An 11939-nucleotide genomic window follows, 5' to 3' on the forward strand; every position below is an offset into this window, starting at 1 on the left:
TCTGAGTGCACTTGTTTTTTTTTTTACCAGTTACGATAAATTTAATGTAAAATATCATGTTAATCAACCGTTCCATGTACAAGGTACATTTTCTGAATGACTACAATTTCATCACATAATAAATAACCAAACATATTGTAAAGAACCGTACTACACATGTACGTTTCATTAAGGAAAAAAGCTTCAGGTCCTAAGCAGTTTAAAGGTGTTGTCGTTTCGTGCATGGAAATTGTAAGAGTATACATATTTGTTTGAAAAACACACTAACATCCATTCTGAAATTTTTCCTTGTACATACGCACAAGTGGTAATGGCACTGTCTAACAGTGCACTTGTTTTTGTTTTTTTGTTTTTTTTTACCAGTTATGATAAATCAAATGTAAAATATCATATTAATCAACCGTTCCATGTACAAGGTACATTTTCTGAATGACTACAATTTCATCACATAATGAATAACCAAACATAATGTAAAGTATCGTACTACACATGTATGTTTCATTAAGAAAAAAACTTAATCCTAAGCTGTTTCTGGTAATGTAGTTTCGTGCATGGACATTGTAAAAGTATGTATATTTGTTTGTAAATTACACTTCCACGCATTCGGAAATTATTCTTTGCACGGTACGGTCGTACTAGTGGTGAGGATACTGTCTAACAGCGTACTTGTCCTTTTTACCATTTATAATAAATCAAATATAAAATATCGTATTGTATTATATATATATTTTTTCTTTGAAAAATATTTGTACGAAACAAAAACACAACCATTCAGAAACGTCCCTTGTACATATGCATGAACGGTAACATACTGGTAAACATTTTACGTGCCTTCTTTTTTTGTCAGTGATTATTTGGAAACAGTAGATTTCTTGTTTGCAATGCCACATTCACATCAATGCCAATAGAAGTGACTTGCAATATTTACATATTTAATTGCCATGGCACAGTAAGTTAAGTTATGCATGGTGTTCATTTCGTGAAATGTTTTCTTTTGTTGAGGAAAATTATTATAGCAAACACACGTTCATTTGCACCTTTAGGCCTCTTTTGCAATGCCATTTTAATATAATTAAATTTATCAAACTTCAAACAGATTACCCTAACCTAGAACAGTAGTTTTTATTTATATATTTTATTGGCAGTCGGTAGGCACTCATTTAAGTCTAATTTACGAAATTACAGTGTAACTGTTAATCCTAATACATAACATTTTCGGTGTGCGGACGTAAATACCTAACTAACATTCATTTCTTAAACATATATTTATGTGTTACACATTACTTTATTTATTTTGTTATTTAGTTCCTGGGATTTCATACAAAAAAAATCAGCTTACGCACAGTCTACTCTCCACGGTGCAACCAATGAAAACGTTGCATTTCTCGTATCAAAGTATGAGAATAGCAAGGCATCAAAGCAAAACATCTCTAACATGTCGTTAGTTAACGGGCCTATAAAATCGCTTGAGCGAACATTAAAAGTTTAACAGGCTGCTAAGATTTTAGTGATGCGTTAACTATCAACTCGTTAAGAACGTTTTAAAGATGGTTGAGCGAACCGGGCACTAGTGTTTTAAGATTTTACCGCTGCGCCAAAGTCAGAATGAAGGCCTACCTAACACTCGCAACGCTTAGTTACTTGTAAGGTTGCTTGCCTTTAGTTAAAAAAATAAACACATATTTCAAATTCAGAAACATTTTTACGTAAAAAGTACTAAATAAGCACATATTTGAAATATTCATCATTGACTAACAATTCAGTGAAACATTGGAACATTTCGCGGCGTCCCACACTTCGGGAACCACTGATTTAAAGCGTATAATTACATCTATTTATCGTCATTAACATATTTACCATCCTTGATCTTATACATTGCACGAAACGAATCGTTCCAGAGGCAGTCTTTTAGATTCGAGTCGCTTGTATGTGCAAATGGTAATAAACGCCCAGGATGTGTCCTTTGCCCACCCAATGCATTTGGGTTGAATTGATTAATTAAAAAGTACTGTGCGAAGAAAAATATTAACTTTAACAATTCTCTTTTAGATATATTTATATATATATTTAAAAATGTATCTATTGCGAACAAGACTCCTTGCTGATTTGCCCGAATAAGTGACTCAAGAACACACACTAGACATGCGCTTTAATTTGCTTAAAAACCCTCAGGGTTTGCGAATCCTTGCTAAAGTTTGCAACTATGTGGCACAGACCTTTTCGAGTACCCCTAGACATGCTTTGTATATACTGCACTCTGGTGCCGAATGTAAGAAATATTCCGCTTGCATCAGTGTTCGATCAGCGAAGTGAACATCTTCGGGGTATAGTGGCCAACAGCCCCTTAGCTGTCAGTTCTATGCAACACGCACAGCAATTGTGTTCAAAGCCCTCCGTGGAACACCGTGGGAGTCAGTGTTACCAACTATCTAGAAAAGTTATCAGACGTGAAAGAAGTCGAGTCAGAGTAAATTGTGTGGATATACTCGTACATTAAACAAAGTATTATTTCAAATAATTATGTGTGTGTGTGCCCGTGTGCATTTAATATGTACGTAATTTAAGACATACATGAGTGTTCACGTGCTCATGCGAACATTATCAGGCGACACACCTGCATAGGAGCTGTGAGGCTCGAAATATACCGGACTCTTAGTACAGTGGGATCCATGAGTATTACCGAGCAAATTGTCCATGACTATTTTCATTAATATTTCTCTTACATCCTGTGTGTTTTTAAGCGATGGATTTTTATGTATGCTGGTGAATTCGCGTTTATTCACACTTTCAATATATTATTTTATACTCCTTCCCAACAGCTTGTTTTGAGATTTCTTTTAATTCTTGAAGCTGTTATTGGGTCAAATAAAGTGCACGAACATGATGATGGACAATTTGCAAGGTAATACTCATGGATCCCACTGTACAGTGACAAGAAAGGAATCTGCCTAAATATGGATCAGGGCATCGGCTGAATGTTTTAAAGACGCAAGTGACTCTAGATTTTGTACGCATCGGCCACGTACCCTTCAGAGAATGTTGTGCTATTCTGTTTCGGTGATGATGCAGCATACGAAGAACTACTGATTTCTTGACTATCAACTAATGATGGACTTCGTTCTGGCAGTGACACTTTTCATACTTGTAGCGCTGGATCATCGCCGAAATTGCTATTAATTTTCTCAATTTCAGTGCCTTCGTTCTCTAGTCATGATCGTGTTAAGTTCATCAATGGCCTTCTTCGAACAGCTCCTTTGTAATCTGTTCGAAATCGAAAAGTACAGGTACTTCTCTCGTTGATATTTTCTCCGATGAAACCAGCCAACAACTCAACGACCACAGCTTGTTTCATAGTGTATAATGTACACAATAGCTCGTAATAACTCATAGCGCTACAGCCCTTGGAGGGCTGTACTTACCTACCGACTGCTGGTCTCCCTCCCACACTGTTCCTCAGTCACCTGTTATAGTGTGGAGATCTTAGACCAGTATTGGGGTGACGGGTGGTCAGCCCGACGAACCCCCAGCCGTTGTAGGTCTTCTCGACCGGGCACAATAGCTCGTACTCGTGTGTAATATACGAGAGCTGTTCAACAAAGACTTGAGACTTGATTTTCTTTCTTAAGTTCCCTTGCATGTTATATTTTTTTAAATTACAATACTTGAAAGGAGTCTTGTACATAATACCTGTAGATGGCAGCAGCGTACGTGTCTTCAGTTGGTAGCACTGTTCGTATATTTGATTGTTGTTTGAGTGTCGCCTGACAAAAATGGGGGAGACACGAGGCGAGCAGTACGCGGCAATAAAATTTTATCCTTTTGCGTCTGTTTTCTGATGCTTTCCTCGAATCAATTATGACCCGTGACGAGTCGTGGCTACATCACTACGACCAAGAGGGCAAACAAGCCAGCACTGAGTCGAAATCACAATCAACTCCAAAGAAAGCAAAGGTTGTTCCATCTGCTGGGAAGGTAATGATCTACCAACATGAAGTCCCGTCACATACTACACTTACAGGAGTGTGTTGTAAATCAGCTTTGAACATTGCAAAACGACTTCTCAAAAATCAAAATGTTATTTAAGAAAAGTTTTTCTCTTTATTGTGTCCTACATACTGTCAAACTCACAGCTGGCAGTTGAGCTGAGCTGTCAGTAATCATTTGTCACTTTTGTAGGCAGGTAAGGAATAGGATGACGGTTCTTGAATCAATCAAGGAAAGTTTTGTTTCTTGTACTGTATTGCCAAACTGAACGGCTACAAAGAATTAACAACAAAGAATGGATACCGCTGTACGCTTCTGCTCTACTGTCCGACTGTAAAACACCACACTCGCTCGAGAGAACTAATCTACAAGTAACGGAGATCAGTATTTGATTTTACGCTTTCAGTTTTTTTAGCTTATTGTCTGAGTTTTTGTTCTTTTAAGTCCACTTTATGCTCAGAAGACTAATCAGGACTGGACCATCAGTTTAAATGGGATCAGATCCACTGTGCGCCTCCATCTGGGATGTATTCGCTTTGTTGAGTTTGTGATAGCTTTTACACCTCTAAAGGTATTTTGCCAGCAACATTAGTGCATGATTGATTGATTGATTTGCTTTATTTTACTTCGCTTTTTCTGCCACTTTTGGCTAATTTGCGAAGATGGGGATGAGTGATGACATGATGAAATTGATGAATACACACTCGCAAACATTCATGCCCATACCAGGATTCGAACCCGGGACCCCTGGCATTACTGCATGAAACTTCAGTGATGTTTCAATAGAGACAATTCTCACTGAACCTGTTTCCCTGGTTCTTTCCACCCCAACTTTGTCACTAGACTTGTGCAGATAGTGCATGCACACTTGCATCTATGGTCTGCTAACATGACCATCATGGTTCCCAAAGAGGTGACAGATACTGGTTCTTAACTAAGGGTAAAGCGACAACACTGTACCCACCCTTGGACCCTTCCTTCATTTGGGGCCAGTAAGTCTTGCTGTATTCTGTCATCACACAGTTCCGGTTACTTGAAAAAATTCCATACTTCCAATGACTGAAATATATATGTACATGGATTTACACACACATACATACAGGCAGTGGCGACGATTAGGGGGGCACCCCACCCGACACTTTTGAACTTTTGAACACTGTCCTTTCCCCCCAGTTTTGGAACCCGATCACCGCAACTGCATATAGGGAAAAGCACTGAAACACAGCATCAACAACCACTGCAGATTTGGAGGACCTCAGGGTGCACAACTTCCCAATTCAAGCTTGTTTCCAAACTGCAAAAAAACAGTACTTCCTACCTTATCTGTACACACGTACAGCATATCATTGGTTGCTGCAGGCCTATTTTTGTTGGAAACTAAAAGGGAAAGGAACAATACCATGCCTACTTCAGGGTGACATCACTGATTACCAGTGTTATTCATTTATCTTCCTATACACCTTCCAGTAGCATGCGGTGCTAAATCAGCCAGGGGAACATTTCACCTGCACTTGCTCCCCCTCTCCTCATGGGTGTCTTAATATAATACAGTACATCAAGTAAAATTCGACCCTTATTGAAATGAACTAAATAAATATATGAGGGGCAGTCAAATGAAAACCGAACAAACGCTACAAAGTGACAATGGAGTTTGTTTTATTCAAAAGTAATTGCCACAAGTGTTAAGACATTTATCCCACTGGGAGACGAGACGATCAATTCCAGTCTTGTAGAAAGAGGTAGGTTGCTGACGGATCCACAACCTCCCCCACTGTTGCACTTTCCCGTCCGAATGAAACAGACGTCCACGAATGTCTTTCTTGAGGTCACCAAAACTGTGGAAGTCACATGGGGAAATATCGGGGCTGTACGGATGATGTTCAAGCATTTCCCAGCCAAATGTCTGAAGCTTATCCCTCACCAGATTGGCAGTATGAGGACGGGCGTTATCATGCAAAAGGATGATTCCGTCTGACAGCATTCCAGGGCATTTTGACTTTATGGCACATCGCAGTTTCAGCAACGTATCTGCATAGCGCTGCACATTGATTGTGGCTCCATGCTCTAGGAAGTCGACGAGCAGAGAGCCCTTGCAGTCGAAGCAGCAGCTCAGCATGACCTTACTGGAGCTCATATGGACAGTCTTGGATTTCTTTGGCGGGGGAGAATCGACATGTTTCCATTGTTGGCTTTGCCGTTTGCTCTCGGGCTCAAAATGGTGGCACCATGTTTCGTCCCCTGTGACGATACGTGACAGAAACGCATACTCTTCCTCATGGTACCGCTGCAAATGACTCAGACATGCAGTCATTCTGTTGTCCCTCCATCAGTTGATGCGGAACCCACTGTGCGCAAATTTTTCAGTACTGCAGGTGATCTTTGATAATGGCATGCACAGAGCCATGAGCCAACCTGAACACGAATTTCTTCCTCTGTGATTCGTCGGTCTTCCCGGATCCGACCATCGATCCTCGCAATCACATCAGGCATAATGGCTCGATGGGCCTGTCCCAGGCGCGGATCATCTTGCAGTGATGTGCGTCCTTCGCGGAATCTCTTCTGCCACTCGTGCACACTTGTCAGGGACATGCAGTGTTCGCCATACACTGCAGACATGCGACTATGAATTTCGCATGTTCCAGCAACCTCAGCCACCAAGAAACGAACCACACCTCTCTGCTCTTCTTTGCTTGCCTCCATTTCCAATGCTGGACGAACACTTTTCACTACGCTCACCTCCTGAGCAATGACTAAGCAACTGTGTGGACCTGTGCCTTTCCACTATGCATTTCTCCTACCCTACAGATGGCAGTATCGATACGTAACAACAGTGTTGCCAACTTTTGCGAGGAATGTGTTTTATGGCGGGTGTTCGGCTTTCATTTGAATGTCCTAGTATGATACATATATTACAAATTGTCAGAAGTGACAAACATGAGGCACGTTAAAATTATATGATAATAATAATTTTAAAGCAAATATGAAATAATATAAAAAAACATTAAAAATAAAATTGTTGATGCACAACAAAGAAAAATCTAATAATAGCAATTTATGAGTGATCAGAGAAAAAAATAATGTTTTGTCGGAACTTGTTTCCATCACTTTATTCGTAGATTAAGTTGACGTTTTTTCATAGAGTTGAGTATTCTTGTAATTCAAATGTCCTCAATGTAATAACGGCACACAGATGGCTGAGTTTTTATCATGACGTCCACTAGATTAGTAGTTGTTAATGTGACAAAACCCGAACTGTTCCAGACTCCCTTCTCAGGATCAAACAAGGACAGCAATATAATTTGCCACTGGAAGAATATCCAGTTAATCATTTTACAGAGTTGTAGTCACTCGTTTCAAAATGCCTTGTGTATGATTTTGTTTTAGTTTTTAATTCAGTTAGGATAGGTGTTGGTTTGTTTATTTTCTGCAAAGTTCATGAACTAAAGGCTTTCATCTTCAGCCGGTCGATCATACAACACTCGCAACATTCGCTTTCTTGTTCTGTCGCTGCGTGCTTTGAAACTTTGTGGATGGGAGCTGTTCCCTCGGAAGCTATTTCGCAGCGTTTAGCCAAGGTAACTTAAGGCATTTAGCAGATCCTTATACTGTAGAAGCTTTTCCAGTTCATTATGAATATCAGATGCAAGTTCGTAACGAGATTAGGAAACTATATACTATGTAAAGCGGAGTAAAATAAACCAAATCGATCAATCCACCTTTACAATTCCAACCATCTCCACTGAGTACGCTAGTAGTCCCAACTCTACTCTACAAAAGTCTTCTCAAAATGCGGGCGGTTTGTAGGGTGAAAGAAAGGGCATGTTGCTGTTTTACGTCAAGTAGTGTGTGTGTGTGTATGTGCATGTGCTCGCGTGTGTACCTTGTATATCCATGCAATAGTGTTAAGTATCACTATGACGCAATTAAATTTCAGCACATAGCAAAAACTCGAAGAAAAGCGAATGCACTGTTTCTTGGAGGGAACAGCTAGGCAGTCCAGCTTCCGTTGTGGGACTGTGGGGATCGTTTACCTTCACGCATGGTCAGAAATAATCTGAGTCAGACTAGAGGGTGAGAACGATGAGGCTGTCTATGCGATGGGGGTAGGTGACGTACACAAACGTCCAGCTACAGTGAAATATTTTCTTCAGCGTTACTTTTGGAGAGAGAAAGAAGTGTTCTTATTATGTTAATATAAATACTTTAAATAGCTCAAAAGCGCGATAGGTAGGAGGGTACAGCCTGTTCCCTGTTCCATGGAGGGACCGCCACTGACATCTTCATATGTTGCCTTTAATACATTTGATGGTAAGGTATTTACATTGCAAACGTATGGCACTGGCCTACATCACTAACATAGTGTGTATATATTGTACTAAGAATTTGTCATGTTATGACAGAAAAATTAATGTAATTGCAACCATGGATATGTGTTACATGGTTACATACATACAAAAGAGAAAAAGCCTCTGTTTTGAGATCTCAATGCGCAAAGGATGAAGGAAAGTTGTCTTGCAATTGTACTTTAGTTATCTTTACATCACTTTTCTGCCATTTTTTGGCTAATCGTCGCTATAAGGATGAGCATCACATGAAATTGATGGAAGGAGGCTCACAGAGATACTACTTGCCTTGATACCACTATCACAGAGCAGTTAAAATATAATTTTCGCGAGAATAAAACAATTTAAACAAATGCAACGCAACAATTTTGTTTTTAAATTTCTTAACAGAAAATTTGATTGATTTGCTTTATTTTACTTCGCCTTTTGTGCCAACCTTGGCTAATTTGCGAAGATGGGGATGAGTGATGATATGATGAAACTGATGAATGGACACTCACAAATATCCATGCCCAGGCCAGGATTCAAACCCGGGACCCCTGGCGTCATAGCGCGATGTGCTAACTACTCAGCCACGGTGGCCGGCTCTTAAACAGAAAAGATTTTTGATTGATTTACTGAATTAAGTCATTTTACTTCACTCTTCTGTCACTTTTGGCCAATCATGACGATGAAGGTGAATGATAATATGATGAACAGAACACCCATGCCCAAGCTGGGATTCAAACCCAGGACACCTGTTAACAGAAAAGGACTTTCAATTGTATTTTGTAGTTTTGTAATTTAGTTAAATACTTTTGTCTAATCACGGCAATGAAGTTGAGTAATTATCGGATTAATCTCATGAAGGGGCACTTACAAATAACAGAGGGAACTTCAGTGGCAAGATTGAAAATAGACCACTTAATGCTCTTTCGCCAAGCTAGCAGGACTTTCAATTTTAGGTGCATTACGAATCAAATTGCAACACCACAATATTCAAATGAATCCATGAAAATTGTTACAAAGAGGCTACTTTAACACTAGACTTCTAAGACAATGGATGCTTGATTTCTAACCTCACAATTGGTTCTTTCATCATCCGAGAATGAAAACATGAAGAGTTAATCAAATTAATACCTGAGTAACAAAATCTCTTTATTGAAAAGATAACATACCAACACTTCCAGTAAAAATAAATTACGCATTTTACAAAAAAATCAACGTTTTCACAGTCACACTTTACACAGAGTTCATAATTTCCAACTACAAAGTTGTTCGGGAATATTACTTTCTTTTCAAAAAAGCCGAACATTACAAACTTCATTTTATTTGAAAAAATATCCAAATCAATATAGATCATTTCAGATTCTGTATATCCAACAATGGTTGAATAGGACAGTAAAACTTGAGGATTCCTGAGTTTTGATAATTATGTAAGGAAAAAAGTACAAACAGTGAAAAGAAGCAAGTAGATGATTTATAGAAGACTTATAGGTGCGTAAAAATACTGCAATCTGGTTATGTAATATCACGTATGTTGGTATAACATAAACAATAGTGCAGCATTAACTTAATTTTGGTTTGACCTACAGTTTAAAGTGGATTCTGAACCACTATTTGCCTCCACCGATGGGACCCCTTGATTACAATGATTATGTATGAATGTACAATCATAATTAAATATACCACAGTAAATTTAGTACCTGTAATGATTCACTTTGCATGACAATCACTTGCATCACCACAGCAAACCAAATTAAGATGTACCGGTAATACTTTGTCTAGAAAACCCTGACTGATTATGAGGGTGAATAGTCATCCACCACAGCACATTTTACACTCCACAAAATCTAGTCAAGTAAGGATGGGGAAGTCTCAGATGACTGAAAAGTAATTAACGGTCACTTAAATCAATAAATAGTAATTTAATGACTACTTCTGATGAAAACATTAGTAGTTGATTCAATGACAGACTAATGTAGCCCATATTTGTTGTACTTGCACAATTTTTGTCCCTTTTACACCACTCTACGTTAATTGCGATGTTCATATGAATGGTGAGTTCACAAAAAGAATATAGAACATGAGTGTCAAATTCCAGACTCCATGGTGCAACACACTAACTATGCACTCACAGTACACAAATGGAGAAACCTATCTTGCTGCATAAAGTATGATTACCAATATTAGAAGGGCATAGATAATTCCAACAGCTGTACGTGTTGCTAAAGTTTATTTTAACTTTACACTCAGATAGTGCACTTAGGATTGAGCCTACACTTTAAAGTGAGGTCCAAACTGCTTTTGAATGCACCTGCACTGGTATTCAAACTGAGGCCTTTTCATTACAAGGCAGTGGAATGGCCAGTGACTGGGTTGGACTGGAGTATTTAACCATACATTGCGAGAAAATTGTACAGTTGCTGTTTGTATTTTTATTTCAAGTTGTTTTCTCCAACTTTTGGCTAATTGGGACGATTAGATGATATTGATGAAGGGACACTCAAAACGAACATCATACCCTGGCTGGAATTTTAACATGTAAGTTCGGTGGCGAGGTTGAAATTTGACCACTCAATTTGGCCAAGCTCGCCACAGACGCTATTATAAATGCAACTGTATTGTGAAACATTCATCATGCTGTATTCACATTTGCAATGAACATATGTTAAGGGTAAAAGGTACAGTTTTCTTCACTAAGCGTGGCGAGATGAACGAGGGGGAGATCTAAGCAGCATGAGGTCAAACAGAAGTCATAATATTACATGGGTGCTTATACAAATTACTGCTACTTTTTTTTAGGTGCCCTAGAAACATGTTCCTGAATATAACTGCAAAAGTACATGAAAGGAAGGAAGTTAACTTTTAAGAAGAACTGGCTGCTATGAAAAGTGCCAAAACATTTGCCCTGCTTGGTGAAAACTTTAAGTTGAAGAGCAGGTGTTTTCAATCTCCATAAGAAACATTCAAAAATTATATTTTTTTAAGAAGCTATAGTGTCGGATTAGATTTCAGAACACCTCCAGGTGACTACACAAGAACAGGTAATGAGCCTACCAATAGTATAGCATGCGAGAAACAGGGTTAGTGATAGGTGCAGGATTGAGTTCCGTCAGCTGCTGATGTGTTCATTGGCAGGTTTGAGAGTTATAACCCGATCACAGGCTGCAAATGTACAACAGCCAGAGGTGTTAAATTATCTCCCTCTAACTAACAGTAAAAATTAACTTAAGGATTCCCTTGCAATTGCAATGTGACGAGAATATAGAAACATAACACAGAAAATGGTTCTAGTTATTCAAATACTAAATGTGAATCACTTCCTTAAACCAACAAACAAAATGTTTACTTTAATGTAACCTCATGACCAGGGAAGGGATTTGTATGTACCAAAAATGTATTAGATATGTAAATATATAAATACTACATATTAACTAACTAACTCTCTAGCCTTTTTAAACCCAAAGGTTCATGGCTGCAGCAACACAGGCCTTCCAACCTTTCCTTATCTTGAGCAAGATCTATATACTCTTTTCCATCTCTACCGATTTCCTTTAGATCCATCTCAACGTTGTCCCTCCATCTTCGTCTTGGCCTTCCTATAGGTCTCTTACCATCAGGTTTCCCAAC

The sequence above is a fragment of the Lepisma saccharinum genome, chromosome 4, assembly GCF_977018435.1.
Source record: "Lepisma saccharinum chromosome 4, izLepSacc3.1, whole genome shotgun sequence".
NCBI classification, from domain to species: Eukaryota; Metazoa; Arthropoda; class Insecta; order Zygentoma; family Lepismatidae; genus Lepisma; species Lepisma saccharinum.